This window comes from Lepeophtheirus salmonis, chromosome 1 (assembly GCF_016086655.4).
Source record: "Lepeophtheirus salmonis chromosome 1, UVic_Lsal_1.4, whole genome shotgun sequence".
Taxonomy (NCBI): Eukaryota; Metazoa; Arthropoda; class Copepoda; order Siphonostomatoida; family Caligidae; genus Lepeophtheirus; species Lepeophtheirus salmonis.
The window spans coordinates 28367829-28382746 of record NC_052131.2 but is presented as its reverse complement, the minus strand read 5'-3'; positions in this window follow the sequence as shown (position 1 = coordinate 28382746).

The following is a 14918-nucleotide window of genomic DNA, read 5'->3' as shown; positions in this document are numbered from 1 at the left end:
AAACACTGTGACCTTATTTTATTTAAAAAAATCTTCTTATTTGGGAAAAATCAAACTTGCCCTCAATCTTGTCTGATCAGAATTAAACATAAATCTAGGTACATCACCCAGAATTTTGAAGAACTTTATGTTTAAGGCCTGTATTTGTCTCCGTTTTTGAAATAAATACCCTGATTATTAAAATGATGCTCTCAATTTTTATAAAATTGTATCCAATTCATTATAATGGTTTTTTTAACAGCCTCAAAATAGCATCCAGATAGTTATTTAGGGCACCCTCGAAAAGTGTTTAGAGGCAATATTTTTATTCAATTTATTTTCAACAGACTCCCTTCTTTAAAAAACAGCTGACCAGACACATTTTTTCAGGGTAACCTTATTTACTAGCAAGGCTGACCCGTGCCATAGACAATACAGGCAAATGCCAAGGGTGATATTGGGCGCGGGAAAAAAATTGAGCCCGCACCTAACCCGACTTTCGGGTCGGACTCAATTTTTCTAACATGATAGTTGGGCCAATATAGGCCCATAACACTTGGTCCTGGTGGGGCTTTAATTTTATTTGTGAGGCCTAGCCGGATTTCATTTTTTTATTTTCTGGCTGAATTTTTTTGGAGAGGCCTCTTATTGGTTTTAATGGCTTTGCAGATTTTTTTCAAAAGAATGTAAATTTCTCCTGGGAGGTCATCTCTCATATACCCACAGTGGCCTTAGTTTTATCTATACTGTTAACCTCTCTAGACAGGTGGGCTCTGTTTTATATATTGTTAGAGACATTGATGTAGGACTTTGGGGTGTGGTGTGCTGGCCGTGTGAGAGGACAACATTAGTCTCTAATCACGTTTCTATATTTCCCCCCTACAAACTGATCTGAATGCACTGCCCCAACCAATTAAGACCTGCATTTCTTAGTAAGAAAATAATAATTGTATACCTTAATTTGATAATTAAGGACTTGATTAAAATAGAATTTCATTGCATGCAATTTGATAATCTAGTCCAGAGATATCCACCCTGTAGATCGCAGGGTGTATTGCGGCCTGCCTAATGTTAAGATGTAGGACACTACTCATTCTAACTTCAAGTAGTTTTTTTTATAGCAAAATTGTTGGAATATCATCAGAACGTGTAGAACGCTCATAATACTTAGAAACATTGAAAAATATTTGATGGTATCTCATATTTTCTGAGACTTTAACAGGTTTGCCAGATTAGCTTTTTTAAGCAGTTTGGCATTGAAAAATTAGATTTGGACTTATTTAATATTTGGTTTAAAATTGAAATACATTTGTGTTTAATGGTTTTGTTTTTAAAGTGGCTGACAGTCTCAAAAACGAATATGACGTTTTTATAACAAATATGATTAGGAAGGGTAATTGTTTTTAGTAGATAATAAAAGAGAATTCAAGTAATACATTAGCATGTACATAATTAAGTGGAGTCTGATTGAATCTTAAAAATCTTCCTTGAAGACAGCTTGACATTTTTAGCTGTATTCTTATTTGAATTCCTTTTTCTGCTCACATGACGGACCCCATCATTTAGCTGGATGACCAAATTCTTACCCATCACATTGAAGAGAATTAGCAATCTAATCCCTTTGTGACCTTGTCCGCAAGCAATGGTATTAATATCTTCAATAACTGAATCAGAACTATCCAGCATTTTTTCCAAAACATAATTACAAAGGAAGCTCTTGGATTCGAGGTGTTAAGAAGTGAATCCTTCCTTTCATGGTGATGAAGCTAAATAAAGAATGAGCGTAAAGATAAGTAAGAAACAGGATATCGGTTGGAGTTTGAGAGCCCTCCTTTACTCATAATTCTTATCAACTTAGCCAAGTTAACTTGTTCATCTTCGGATTCAGCCACCAACCTTATACCTGAGATCTACTCATAGCAAGGTAGACTTCATCAATTATGGGAGTCACATTTTGTTCTCTTCTGTTCAGGGGCTTTATTCTGGCACTTAAATATTGCAAGGTTGAAACTGGCAAACTTGCCTCCACAATTACAGCACTTGAAAAGGCACTAAGATGCTTGGGACATGGAATTGTGAGAGTATTTGATCTATAAATTTGGTCGTAGAGGGTAGTACTCATATTTTGCCATAAAAGACAAACAAAAAGGAGGCCTGCAGTGCACTTCCTTGCTTTTGGGCTCTGGAAGGTTATTGTCAACTGTTCTAGATATTAAAAAGTATAACTCTGATTTTTGGGGTGTCTCCAAATCTTAGGATTCTTATCCCAATCTATACAGCAAGCTCATAATGACTTCATACGTGTCATATTGAGTCAATTTCTCCTTTGATCCAAGATATGCAGCATCAGATAGTATCAGTCACGGAATTGATCTTTTTAGATTTTAATCCACGAAAGTCGTGTCATGGAGTTTTGGTGATCCTCTCATGTCCTAGGAAAAATTTGAAGATGAAGTTGTCCTCGATTTCCAAACTTGCTTTGATTTCTAGGCCCTTGTCCTCAGTAGCATCAAGTTTTACGAGTGATGATTTGGGTGCTTTTATAAGAAGAAATCCTAATGGGAATGTCTCCTTTGATAACTTATCAAACATATCAGTTGACGTGTACACTTCTTCCTCCTTGAACATTCCAGACTCCAAGGTCTCTTGTCGTTGGTGTTCAAGTTGGAGTCTTTGACTACTATTGAAAGCTCGAATTGGCCTTGGTGGTGGTGGTGATGAGAGTGAAAGGTAGTCCGAAGGCTTAAGGATGACATTGCTTTGCTTTGACCAAACTGAGGGGACAACATAATTTTTAAAGCGACTGCAAGTCATAAATTAATAAATAATATATCAATTACTATAAATTTGAGCTGCTTTACTTACTAAGAAGTTACCTTCTATACTCCCGGCCTTTGCTATGTCACATGTCAATGGAATTAGTAATGAAGTCTTCCTCTTTAAAATGTAGGAAATACATCCTTGAATTTTCTGTTATTGTCTAAATCGTTGTTTTGGTTTTAAGATCCGTGATTGATCTTGGTATTGCCCTTTCCTAGTATGACTGAAGATGAGGATTAAGGGATACATTAAATCAGAAAATTTATGATAACTAATGTCAGGGTTCTTGGGGGTACCGTCATACCCCTTTCTATATCCCTGGGCCCAGTATTTCCATACCATTCTTTCCAAGAAGAAACATTTAAATAATCAAAAATAACTATATAATTTATTGGAAACAATAACGTCGTCACACCAAAACTAAGTACTTCTTCTTCTAAATAGCGAATAATTGTAATAATACGCGGCAAAACATCCAGACACTTTATGGAGCCAGTGTACATTTCTTCGCCTGAAGAGGGCAGTCCAGAATCTTAAAGACGTCCACGATATTTGATGATTACTAGATCTGGTAAAGCTTATACGATTGTGTAGTAAGGAAGACTATGTACAGTACACGAAGTAGAGTTGACTTAAGAAGAAAATGAATCAATAACTTATATTAAGGAGTAGTGGATGGAGGATGATATAACTATCAATGGTCCTCACTGGACGAAAACAATTATTGCTTTAAGGAAAAGACGTGATTTAGACCTCATTGGACCAAAAATTCATATCAAATTTCAAACAAAATTGCAAAATAGTTACTCATCCATATCAATTGGCGCAGTACATTTGTTCAGTATGGAAACGAACTTACGAATTCAATATTCCTCGCCTTCTCTGTTCGAAATCTAAATGTAGTTTCCCCCATAATGGATCTTGAGAATCAAAACGTCGTTCTTCTAGTTCATACTCCTATGGTGTGGGATGTGATTCAAATTTAGGTAGTTTGAAGTACAGGATAATTCCTTTTCCTCAAATTCTCAAGAATATCTTAAACAGTTTGATCATGCCATGTGTTGGAGCTTATGTAAATAGTTTTTTTTCATTCTTATTTCGAAAATATTTACAAAGAACATAGTCACCTGCCCATCTATCTGTCGTGTGAACTATATTAGTTGGAGACAATGCTGCTTTTAATTTGTTTGCCTTTTCCAATGTACCACACTCGTTGGTTGTCTAAAGTGTTGTATTATTTTATTGGTTATTAAAGTCGTAGTTTAAAGAAACTTACTAGAGTAACGAGAATATTTGTATATTTATTGTGTGAATATATTTTAGAGCATAAATTTCTGCACCTATAGGCTCAGATTATTTGAAATTGATAAAAAGACTACATAATTATTCTGAAATCAATAGTACACTTTTAAAGACGGCATCTCATAAACTTTCTAAGCATTTATGGTATTTATCGGACAAGCTTGTTGGTTTGGCTCTATTTGATATAGTCAGTCTGGTATCCCAAAAGAAAATATTATTTGCAATGAAAAATTAGGAAAAACAAGATCAAAATTCAAAGGAAAAATTTATACGTAAAAATATTGCAAGACTTTGTTACAGACGAGACAAACAATATCATTCAGATGTTGAATCTCAAATAAGAGTTTTAGTAGTTGATCCAAAATTATGGACAAGTAACTATGATTATAAAAAATCCCTTGAAATAATTTATGCTTTTAAAGTTATCAATGACCAAGCAGAACGACGAGTGGAACTCATTAAATAATACAGTAACCAAAATACAGCATATATTATATAAATTAAGAAGCACGAGAACTTCCCTGTCTCCCTGTTTGTTAACGTTTGTGTTTAATATGATTGAAGTTTGTATTAATTAGATGTTGTAATTTTGCTGAAGTATAGTTGTATAAAGAAACAAAAAAAAAAAAAAATAAAGGCATATTGAAAACTTTTTAAAGCAATAAAGGCTATATTGTAAACTGTTTTCATGATAATCGAGAAAAAAGTCGTTTTAAAATAAAAATTTTCAAAACTTTGAGGCCGTTGAGCATTTAACATGTCCAATTTTGATAAAACATTGCCAGTTGTATTTTTTATCAAAAGGAATGACCCAGACCTTTCAACAAAATGAAAAACACCTTTATAGTTAGGGATGTGAAAATTGTTTAAATCCCTGATGAGAGTAAATCAAAAAGAAAAAGAATATGTGGGTAACTTTGATAGACGATCTATCTGCAGAAAGAGATCACAATATAAAATTATAGATAGTAAACAATAGAAGGTCAAAGTAATAAATGGTTGTAATATAATGGTTGTTAGAAACGGTTGTTGGGAATACAACTTTCAAGCTCGAATTAGAAAGTAATTATGAATCAAAGGAATATGGTTATGATATCAAAACCATATCCCATTCGTCCAAATGGAAGAGCCCAGGTGAGCCAAGACCAAAATCGCCGAACACACAAAATACTTCTAACCGTTATGCCTCTCACATAAATTAAAAACTCGAGCATACCAAATGTACCTTGCCCGCGAAATTTGAAAAGTCACCTTACTTTTTGGACACACCTCATATATTAAAACATCAAATTACGAGTGATAGAAGAGACGGATAATGTGGAAAGTCTGGAGCTTTGTACTCCCCATGATTAGAATCTTTGAAGGTCCATAGTATTAATTGGAAAATTTATTATCACTAGAGGTGGCGGATAGTATTTGAGACTTACTACTCAACTTGAACTTGATTTAATATCTTGAAGACTTTACGACTCGACTTTTACTGTGTAAAGCTAATCTAGAGTTAATTCAAGAAAAATATTAACACTTTAAATCGTATATTATAATTATGGACTTGAAATTAGCTAGAAAGGAGTCTGATTACTCAAATTGGACTCAATAAAAAGATTCAAGAACTTAGATTTGTGAGCAAAGACTAGGGACTAGATTCGAGGTTGCACTGTAATAACTTTTTCCCACCCCTGAATATCACTGCATGCAAGACATAATAACCTATTCAAGTATTTCATTTTCATATTCATTACTTTATTTCACGCATGTAAGGAGTTGATTGTGTAATCAATACTTTAGATATTCACAGGTTCAAAAAATTCGGGGTAATTCTGTTTGATTTTCAATGTTGAAATAATACACATATTAGAAATTAGATTAGATTATTATTACTATCTTTTTTTTTTTTTGATATTCATGACTCCATAAATAATAATTATTATTAATATAAAAGTTTAAATAAATATGTAGACGTGACAAGTAATAACGTCGAGAGAAGTCCGATACATCAATAAAACCTACGTCATTAAGTTAAACAAATAAATACGTTTGTACGGCTGTTAATACTGGGGTTGATGGGTCAGGGAGTGAAATGCTAGGGAGTAAAAGGAGGGAAGTACTCGTAGTTAGGGGGGGGCTATAATGAACACTACTTGATGCCAATGATAAACACTCATATTTGAATTAAATCAAAGTAATATGTACTGAAAATCCCTAAAAATGGTTAGATTTGCATAATTTTTTTTTCGATCGATTAGAGACGAGAAAAATAGAAAAAAAAAGAAAAATATCTTATTATTTCCATTGTAACAGTTTATTTGTATCTATAACACGGGAATAAGATTATATAACGATGCAATAACATATTTTGAATTCCTTTTAGGGTCTTAAATATAATAAAAAAAAGGCAATTGAGCGATACAATTTTTTATAAACACTAACATTTAAGTCTTTCTATTTCTTGGTTCCATTTTGACATCAAATAGTTCAATATTGCCCTTAATATGAATGAAAAAAGAGGGTTTTATTAGTTATAAAATTTGGTTGTTGAACCCCCAAAATAGACGATCTCAAAGTTGTGATGTCACGTGAAAACTCTCAATTCCTGTCCTGGTCGAAACGGAGCAAAAGTATAGTCTGTATAATTTATTCCCTCGCATATTTATCAAAAGAATTAGCTATAAAATAGTCATGGTGGATCAAGTGAACCGAAGGAATCGACAGTTAACAAAAAAATTAATGGGGTATTTTTGTATTAGCAAGGTAACACCGTGAGGAATCTTTAAAGCAAACAAGTGCGTTTCGCCACTTGGTTAAGTGTTAAAACGGTTTTTTCTTAACAAATCTATGTTTCAGTAATCTTTAGGTTATTGGGAAAGTTCACAACTATTTCCAGTCTCCCTTAAATATTATATCAATTCCCTGAAATTACTCAAATTCTTTTTACATATTTATATTCCAAGTATTTGCACTATTGCATAATTTATGCATTTTCCCAGAGATTAGGGTTTATTTCTCCCTAAGTGATATGTTGAATGAGATTTAAAAAAAAATATTTTTTGATGATTCGTTTTATGGACATTCGCTCTTTTAAACTATGCATAGAGTTGAAATTCTTGTAAGAAAAAAAGAGCACAAGAAAATATGAAACCGAGACATAATTACTTCTCAACTAAAACCCTTGTTAGTATCAGCTGCCTGATATGATTCCTGGGGGGGATAAAATGAATTACTATTATAAATATGAGAAACACTTCAACATTTAAAATAGCATAGGTGCGGGAAAATATTATAATGTTATTATACATTTTTAAAACAATTCACAACAAAGATAGGCAATAATGGATAAAAAAGAAGAAAGAGCACAGGGCAAAAACCATTTTTCCTTTTGTAATTTATAAAAGTAGTTTTATTGGTGCCCGGTAATTTTGCTTTTAACTATTTTCTCTTCAACCATTTCGCCTTAGGACATGTTTGTTATGTTATCCCTCAAAAATGTATTTTTCCTATTTCAAAGAGGTAAAAACTGTAAAGAAGTTGTAGGTGTTCTGTGTAAAGTGCTAACCGATCTGAAGACTCCCTTTATATTACAGCATAATTTTCGAATTAATGATAAACCAGTTAGTACTTTGGCTCGTTGCTAATTCTCAGCTAAATTCAAATTCATTCTTTAATATAAAGTTTCTCCCATTTTTTTTTCCTTTTTTAATATGATTTGACCTAAATATCTGCGAAATTTTATTTATTTTTACATATCTCTATACATATATTTTTTTCTTTATAATATCTCGATTGAATTGTTATTTCTTAGATCCAGTTTCTACAGCCAAAAAGGACATACAGATAGTATAGATACAGAAAAACTTTGCTTTATTAATTTAAATATGTATATGATATACTACATGTAGCGATATATACTGTGCAACATGTATCCATGCTCGACGATTGTAAGATCTTCATTAAAATTACTTCATTTTTATTTCTTAAATCAAAAATGACATTATCTAGACATATATACAGGATGGTACTCAAGCCAAGGACCGTAGCCCGTGATAGTGGCCTAGTATGAGGCCAGGGGAACTAGTGGACAACTTCTGAGAGGTCGTTTACGAAAAAGAAGAAGATGCCCCCCATCTGGTTCCCCACTGAGACTGGGTTAGAGGACTGAGAAGTACATCTTGGACAAAAATAAAGCCCTAGCTGGAGGGCAACTTCTCATTAGGACACTTATCTGGCATAAGGATAGACCACGAATAATACACAAAACTGGCTCTCTGTAATGCTAGCTAACTTCTGGGTTAGAAAAATCCATCCTGCCTTGATCTCAACCCTTGACCATGGGATGACTGGAGCACCATTGAAAGTAAGATTGGACGGGTCTGTCTGTATCTGTAAATGCTCCAAAGGTTGCTTTGGACCTAGATTGGGATATTTTGTCTAAGAACTTATTCGAAAAGGTGTGCTCTGGCTTCAAGAGGAGGTGGGAGCTGTCTGTGGAGGGCAATGGTGAGCACTTTGAGAAATAAGATATAAAAATCCTTTGTTAATTTTCATATTAAATTTCAACATGTTTTCTTTTTAAGAACATGAGTTATTTAGTGAAATATCAACAATATTCCTGATGTGATAGTTAGGATTCACCACACTGTACATACAGAAAGAAAGAGAGATAAAGCTTTCTTTATTATTATTCATTATTTTGATGACATAGAGTAAATATATCAAAAAAAAAAAAAATCTTTTAACTTCTTGAGAGATTCATTACATTATTGTTATAATTCAATACCCTCCTTTATTTAATAAATATCTATCTTAAAAAAACACCTTTAATTGGTCAAACTTAGTACTAAAGATTGAAAAAGAAAAAAAAGTGCGTAAAGTATTCCTTATAATAGTGATATGTCAAATACTCGTATTTGTATCCGCAAATTATATGCATTTTAGAAATACTCTTACCTTTATATGCATTCACAAATTTATATATTTACATCTAAATATCAGCATTTTTCATATAATCGATACAGTTGATGCAACAAATATATATTAATATGTAGAAGCTAATATTTATTAGATGAAAAACATTACTAATGCAAATATATTTGGAAAAAAACCAATATTTTTTGTTAGGAAATTAGAATACTTAAATTTATAAAATTTTGAGATAGGAATGTGTAACGATTATTTTTTTAAATACGAATAATTTTTCTGATACCAATGGCATTGTTCAATATATTGGCATTATATAAATATGGAGAAATAAATTTGACTAAATTACTGTTAAAGTACATAACACAATGTAGGATAGAAGTCTACGATCAATAAACAAAATCGGTCAATTATTGTTTTGTTATTTTACCACGAAAATATATAACAATAAAGTTTGGTCATGATTGAGAAATAAAATAAAATACTCACCAATAATATGTTAAATGTATATAGTAATTAAGTAACATACATGGATCCCTCTTGGACGAGATTTTTTGGAGCAAAAAAACCATTATTTAACGAAATATTCGTTATAAAGGAACAATTTTACTTCTTAACTTGTAAAATTGGGGGAACCCCATTTCCAGGTTAAAAAATTTTTTTGTCATAGTTATTGTCAAAGATGGAAATCCTGGAAAAAATTAGTTGAGTGCAAATAGAACGCCTTTGAGCATTAAGAAAGATATATGATAATATAATATGGTTCGAGTGGCATGCAAAATGTTGATGGTTTAGTTCGAATGAAAATACGTCATACTAACTTCTGACTTTTTATGATATCTTTTAATATAATAACTACTTAGTATTCAAATATAAATGTTGATGAACTGCTTGTAATTCATAGTGATTACAGATTTGGAGGGATCTGAACCACGAAGCGTTCAGATATATGGATCCACATCCACCCATTCTTCCCCTTCTCAGGAGTTCATATTTTTACCCTCTGAGGATATCTTTAGCTTTCGAAAATTGTTAACCACATAATTCTAATTTAGAGGAATTAAATGAAGGACCTGTGAATGGAGGATCAGAACTTTCTCTGTTTCTCACTGAATCTTTCATTCGATTATTCTATCTTTTTATGGAACTCCTTAGTACTTATTAAAGAAGTATACGAAGATCTGGAGGAATATGTATTCTTGAGCATTGAAATCATGATTGACGAGGTCCCAGACATTGATGTGAAGGGTCATCTGCACAGTGAAGGATCCTTCCATTATAGGGGAATATATACACTGAGTGAAGTACAAAGAGGTGAGATTCCTTGAACAGAACGTACAGTCGAAGAAAAAATCAGAGGTTGTGTGGATGGGATATCCATCCAAATCAGTAATCACCATGAATTAGGGCGGGCTACCACATACATCGTGCATGTATTTGTATAAATTTATATAACCATAAATATACGAGGTGTGTTAAAAAAGGTAGGTTACTTTTCAAATTTCGCGGGCAAAGTATATTTGGTATGTTTTAATTTTTTTATGTTATTAAATTAAAAGAGAACATATATTTATAGTTTAAAGCTTTATAATATGTTTAGTTTGATTGCAAGAGGCATAAGCTATTATTCAAAAATCTGTTATTTTGTGTGCTCTCATTCGAAGATTCAATATCTCAGGAACGGAACTTGGCTCAAGAATATCTCTCTTTTCCTTCATATTTGAATTTAAATCTAACAAGAGAGGAAAAAATCGTGATCGTTTCAAATACAACTTTTCAATTATAATAGTAAATTTAAATTTAAGAATGCTCGTACCGAAAAATATACTTGATAGCCTTAAAAGTAATAATTAGATATATACATATAGTATATTTATAAATGGGTTTAAAAGTTGTATGGATCCGAGGTCATATTTTTTTCTAACTGAAGATAAATTTAGTAACAACATTATTTACAAGAATTATTCATTTTGATACAAGATCAAATTTTTAAATAACTCTTACAATAAAAATAATGTAAACAGAAACTTGTCTATTTTTTTTCACTGATTTACCTTGGTTCTAATTATAATGTATGGTAAGATCAACAATTTTTTAGTAATTGATGTAACGTCAAATATACATTGATATGAGTACATATTTTAATGTTAAGTTTAATATTTGATCCATGATGACTGCTGAAAAGCAAAATTTGACTTGATTGCATTTAAATTTCTATGAAGTACTCCCAAATATTAGTATAAGGTAACTTGATAAAAATTTGATAATCTTGAACAAAATAATTAGTACATTTATTGGATCTTTTAGTAAGAATATTTTTTCCTGATGGAGATTTTTGATAGGCGGTTGAGTCTTTTTATATATTGGTTCATTTTTCACTTCTAAAACATGAGAGTAGTTCTGTTTCCCTTAATCTTAATAAAAAAATCTCAATATTATTATAAAACTTGATTTTTTAGGTCCTTAATATGGCGATTATCAAATATTAATCAATCAGTGAGTAGATATGTATTACTCATAAACATAAATACATGAATTTGACGGGAAAAAATTAAATAATCGGAACATTTATACTAATAATTGTGCAACCTTTGTTTATAAGTAAATTTAATAAATTAATATACAATAATGTATGTATTAAATGTATGTAGTCTATGTATTAAAATTTCCAAGAAATGTATAAAGAAAACATTATATTAATATTGAAGCATTCTTCTTGAAAAAATAGTAAGTGAGAAATATTTTGGTACATATAAATGTCTTGTCTTGATATTTGTCATATTATGTCTTGAGATATTCATGCTTGGAAAAACCGCAAAACGTGAAAAACATCTAATAATATTTTTAACCTGTAAGACCGTCCCTTAATCCCAGAGATCAAGAAACCCCTACAAGTCCTATACACACCTCAATATTATAGAGAGATTATCTAATTTAGCTACCCTCCCATTCCACTTATACTGGTTTTATACCTTGTCCTATCCATCTATCTGTAGCCCCCAGGGTAGTTCTCCCTCTCTGATACGTAACTCATTCGGACCCCCTTGACCATACGCTCCCCATGTCGATTTAGCAAAATCCTTGATTTTAAAAACCCAATAACCCCCACCCTCCCTCTTAATTCTTCATTTATAAGTAATTATGCTAGCACTCTTATTATTTAACTCCTTAAAATAATTTAAGCGCCAATTTTCTGATTAAAATAAACCCTGCATGTTTACTTTTTAACAACCTCTAAGGAGTTCCAAGGTAACAAAAGGAAGAAAATGAAGGAAAAACGGACGAAATATCGGAATTTCAACATAAAAATGTTAGGAAAATACCAACTCAGAATACAGGAAATCAATCTCCCATAGGAGGAGTAGACTTTATTGACCTTAATTCCTCACAAAACATAGGGAATGAGAATTACAGTGATGGTGAAGTAGGAAAAAAATAGGGGATGAGCGAGCTCAAATGAACATAAGCGTTCATTCTGTGAACAGCTTGGGAATGTTTGCACCGAAGTAGACAATGAAGTAGCATCATTAAATACGAATTTCATGATGAATAATTTAAGAATACTGAGTGCAAATATTAATGGAATTTCGGAATTCAATAAACTAAAAAGATTTTACGACTATCTTAACGTCCTTAACTATCCTGACATAGTCGCCTGCTAAAATAATGAATAATTAAGACTACGATATATTTGACCAAATATACAATATGTATTTTACTAGAATATGCAAAGACAAAGGGACCCATGTTTTGGGAGTTGCCCTACTCGTACACGAGGGATGACTTCGAGGAAGTTGGAAGAAGCAGACGATGGAAATATGATAGAGGTGAAGATTGATATCTTTGGTTGCAGTACTGCTGTAAAATCAGTATATGCACCCTCGGGAAAATTAATTAAAAATATTTTAGTAAAAGTAACACCTAAAGATTACAACTAAATAAACAAAACTACTTTGCAAGTAGAAAAAAAATCATGGTAGGTTTATATTTCTCTTACAATCCCAATAAATACTAGTTACTACTGGTTAATTTTTGGTAAAATTACCCTAAAAAAATTTTTTGCAATTTTCTCAACTATAAAATAAAATAAAATAGTTCATTATATTATTTATTACTTGCACCGAAGGTGTTTAAACATTAAGAAGAAATAACATTGACCATTCACATTATCAACTGGATTTGCCGCTCCCTCCTTGGCCTGATCAACGACGGGTAACCCTCTGCTACTTATTCAATATAATCACCTTTGGTGTCAATAAAGGCCCTACTATAACTTTGGAAGGGAGTAGGTCTTGATGATAGTCTTCTTCAGGAAGATCTGTTTTGGTTCACTCAACTGCAACCCACTCAAAGAAGTACAATGGGTTGAGGTCCGTTGGGCTTGGATGCCAGGAACTTGTGAAAAGTCTGAGTCAAAAATAATTATGACAACCAGGTCAACCTTTGCCTTTCATTTATTAGTTAAACTCTTCACAACTTGTATGATTTGTATTAGAAATCTACCACACACTATCTGATCAGCCTTTTAAAACAGTAGTGATCCCTAATCGATTTGGATGGTTGATCATGAATAATTTTTCTTGCAAATTACAATGAAATACTTATCCTTCTGGCCTCATCTTTTGATCATCACGCATTGCTATTGATTCATAGTAAAGAATAACATTTGACTTCAAATTACCCTTTGTATCCAATTAGGGAGAAAAGGATGAAAATGATAAAGAATAGAGTATGCTTTTTTGGGATATTTGATTAATCGATTAATCCAGAAATATATTTATATTTCCTGAATTTATATTAAAATGTGACCGGAGAGGTTCAAAATAGATCCAGGGAAAAGAGAAAAGTGGGTCATCACCAAGCTATAAAACAAAGTGGCAAAAATCTCGACATTTAAGCATTTTTAGTCATTTTTACACATAACATATGCAATTTTTTTTTCTAATGAAATAAATATGTAGGAATTTAAATATGATTATGATATTATTCCCGTTCTTATGTTATTTTCAATGTAGGAGGTTCCCCTTTTTATAGCTGTAATTCATTTTTGTTTCCCAACCAAAATAATTCATAGAATAGGGATCTGATATTACCAAGGGTCTTTATTTAGTACAAGCTACAAGAGGAAGGGAATTTACACAAAAAATAAAAATAAAATAAAAATGGTTACACAGATAATTTCAATAGTATTTGGGAGAAGAACAGCTTAGCTTTCATGACGTTTCATAATACTAACTGAGAGCAGCTGTGATATGAAGCAAATTTCTGTAAGTCCTGCTCCTTATCTATTAAATAGATGGACAGGAATAACTCCCATGTCGAACCTCAATTCTACTCAAAGTCCAACAAAGATTTACACTTATATTTAACCAACAAATCTAAAGTGTCACTTTCCGTCTTTCATGAAAGATCATACACACATCTGATTAATTTATAATTAGATGTTCACTTTTCAATTATTTACCTACTAATGATGACAGCTTCAGAAAATAAAAATAAAAAATAGTGGATCGTTTTAAGTCCTATTTTCTCCAATTCTATATATATATATATTTATGATTTGAGGTTAAAAGAGGGCTTCTCTAACATCATATGTACATAATATATGTATCATGATATACACAACGTAAATACGAAGGTGTGGTGTTTTTTTTAAAAGTTCCAAGGATGTAATTATCTGCGAATCAAATCAATCCTCAATTATATTATAATGACTTTAGTTCATACAAAACTCAATTGACATTTAAAAAAAAGAAGAATTCAAATTTGAAGAGAAGCAATATAGTAGGCATTTATGGGATTTCTCAAAACACGGACTAGGTAATTTGTTTGTATACTCCTCGTAGGAGTGTGTGATTAAGCCGGTGAGAGTCTGTGGTTTGTTGTGGTTCCTTTTATTTTGG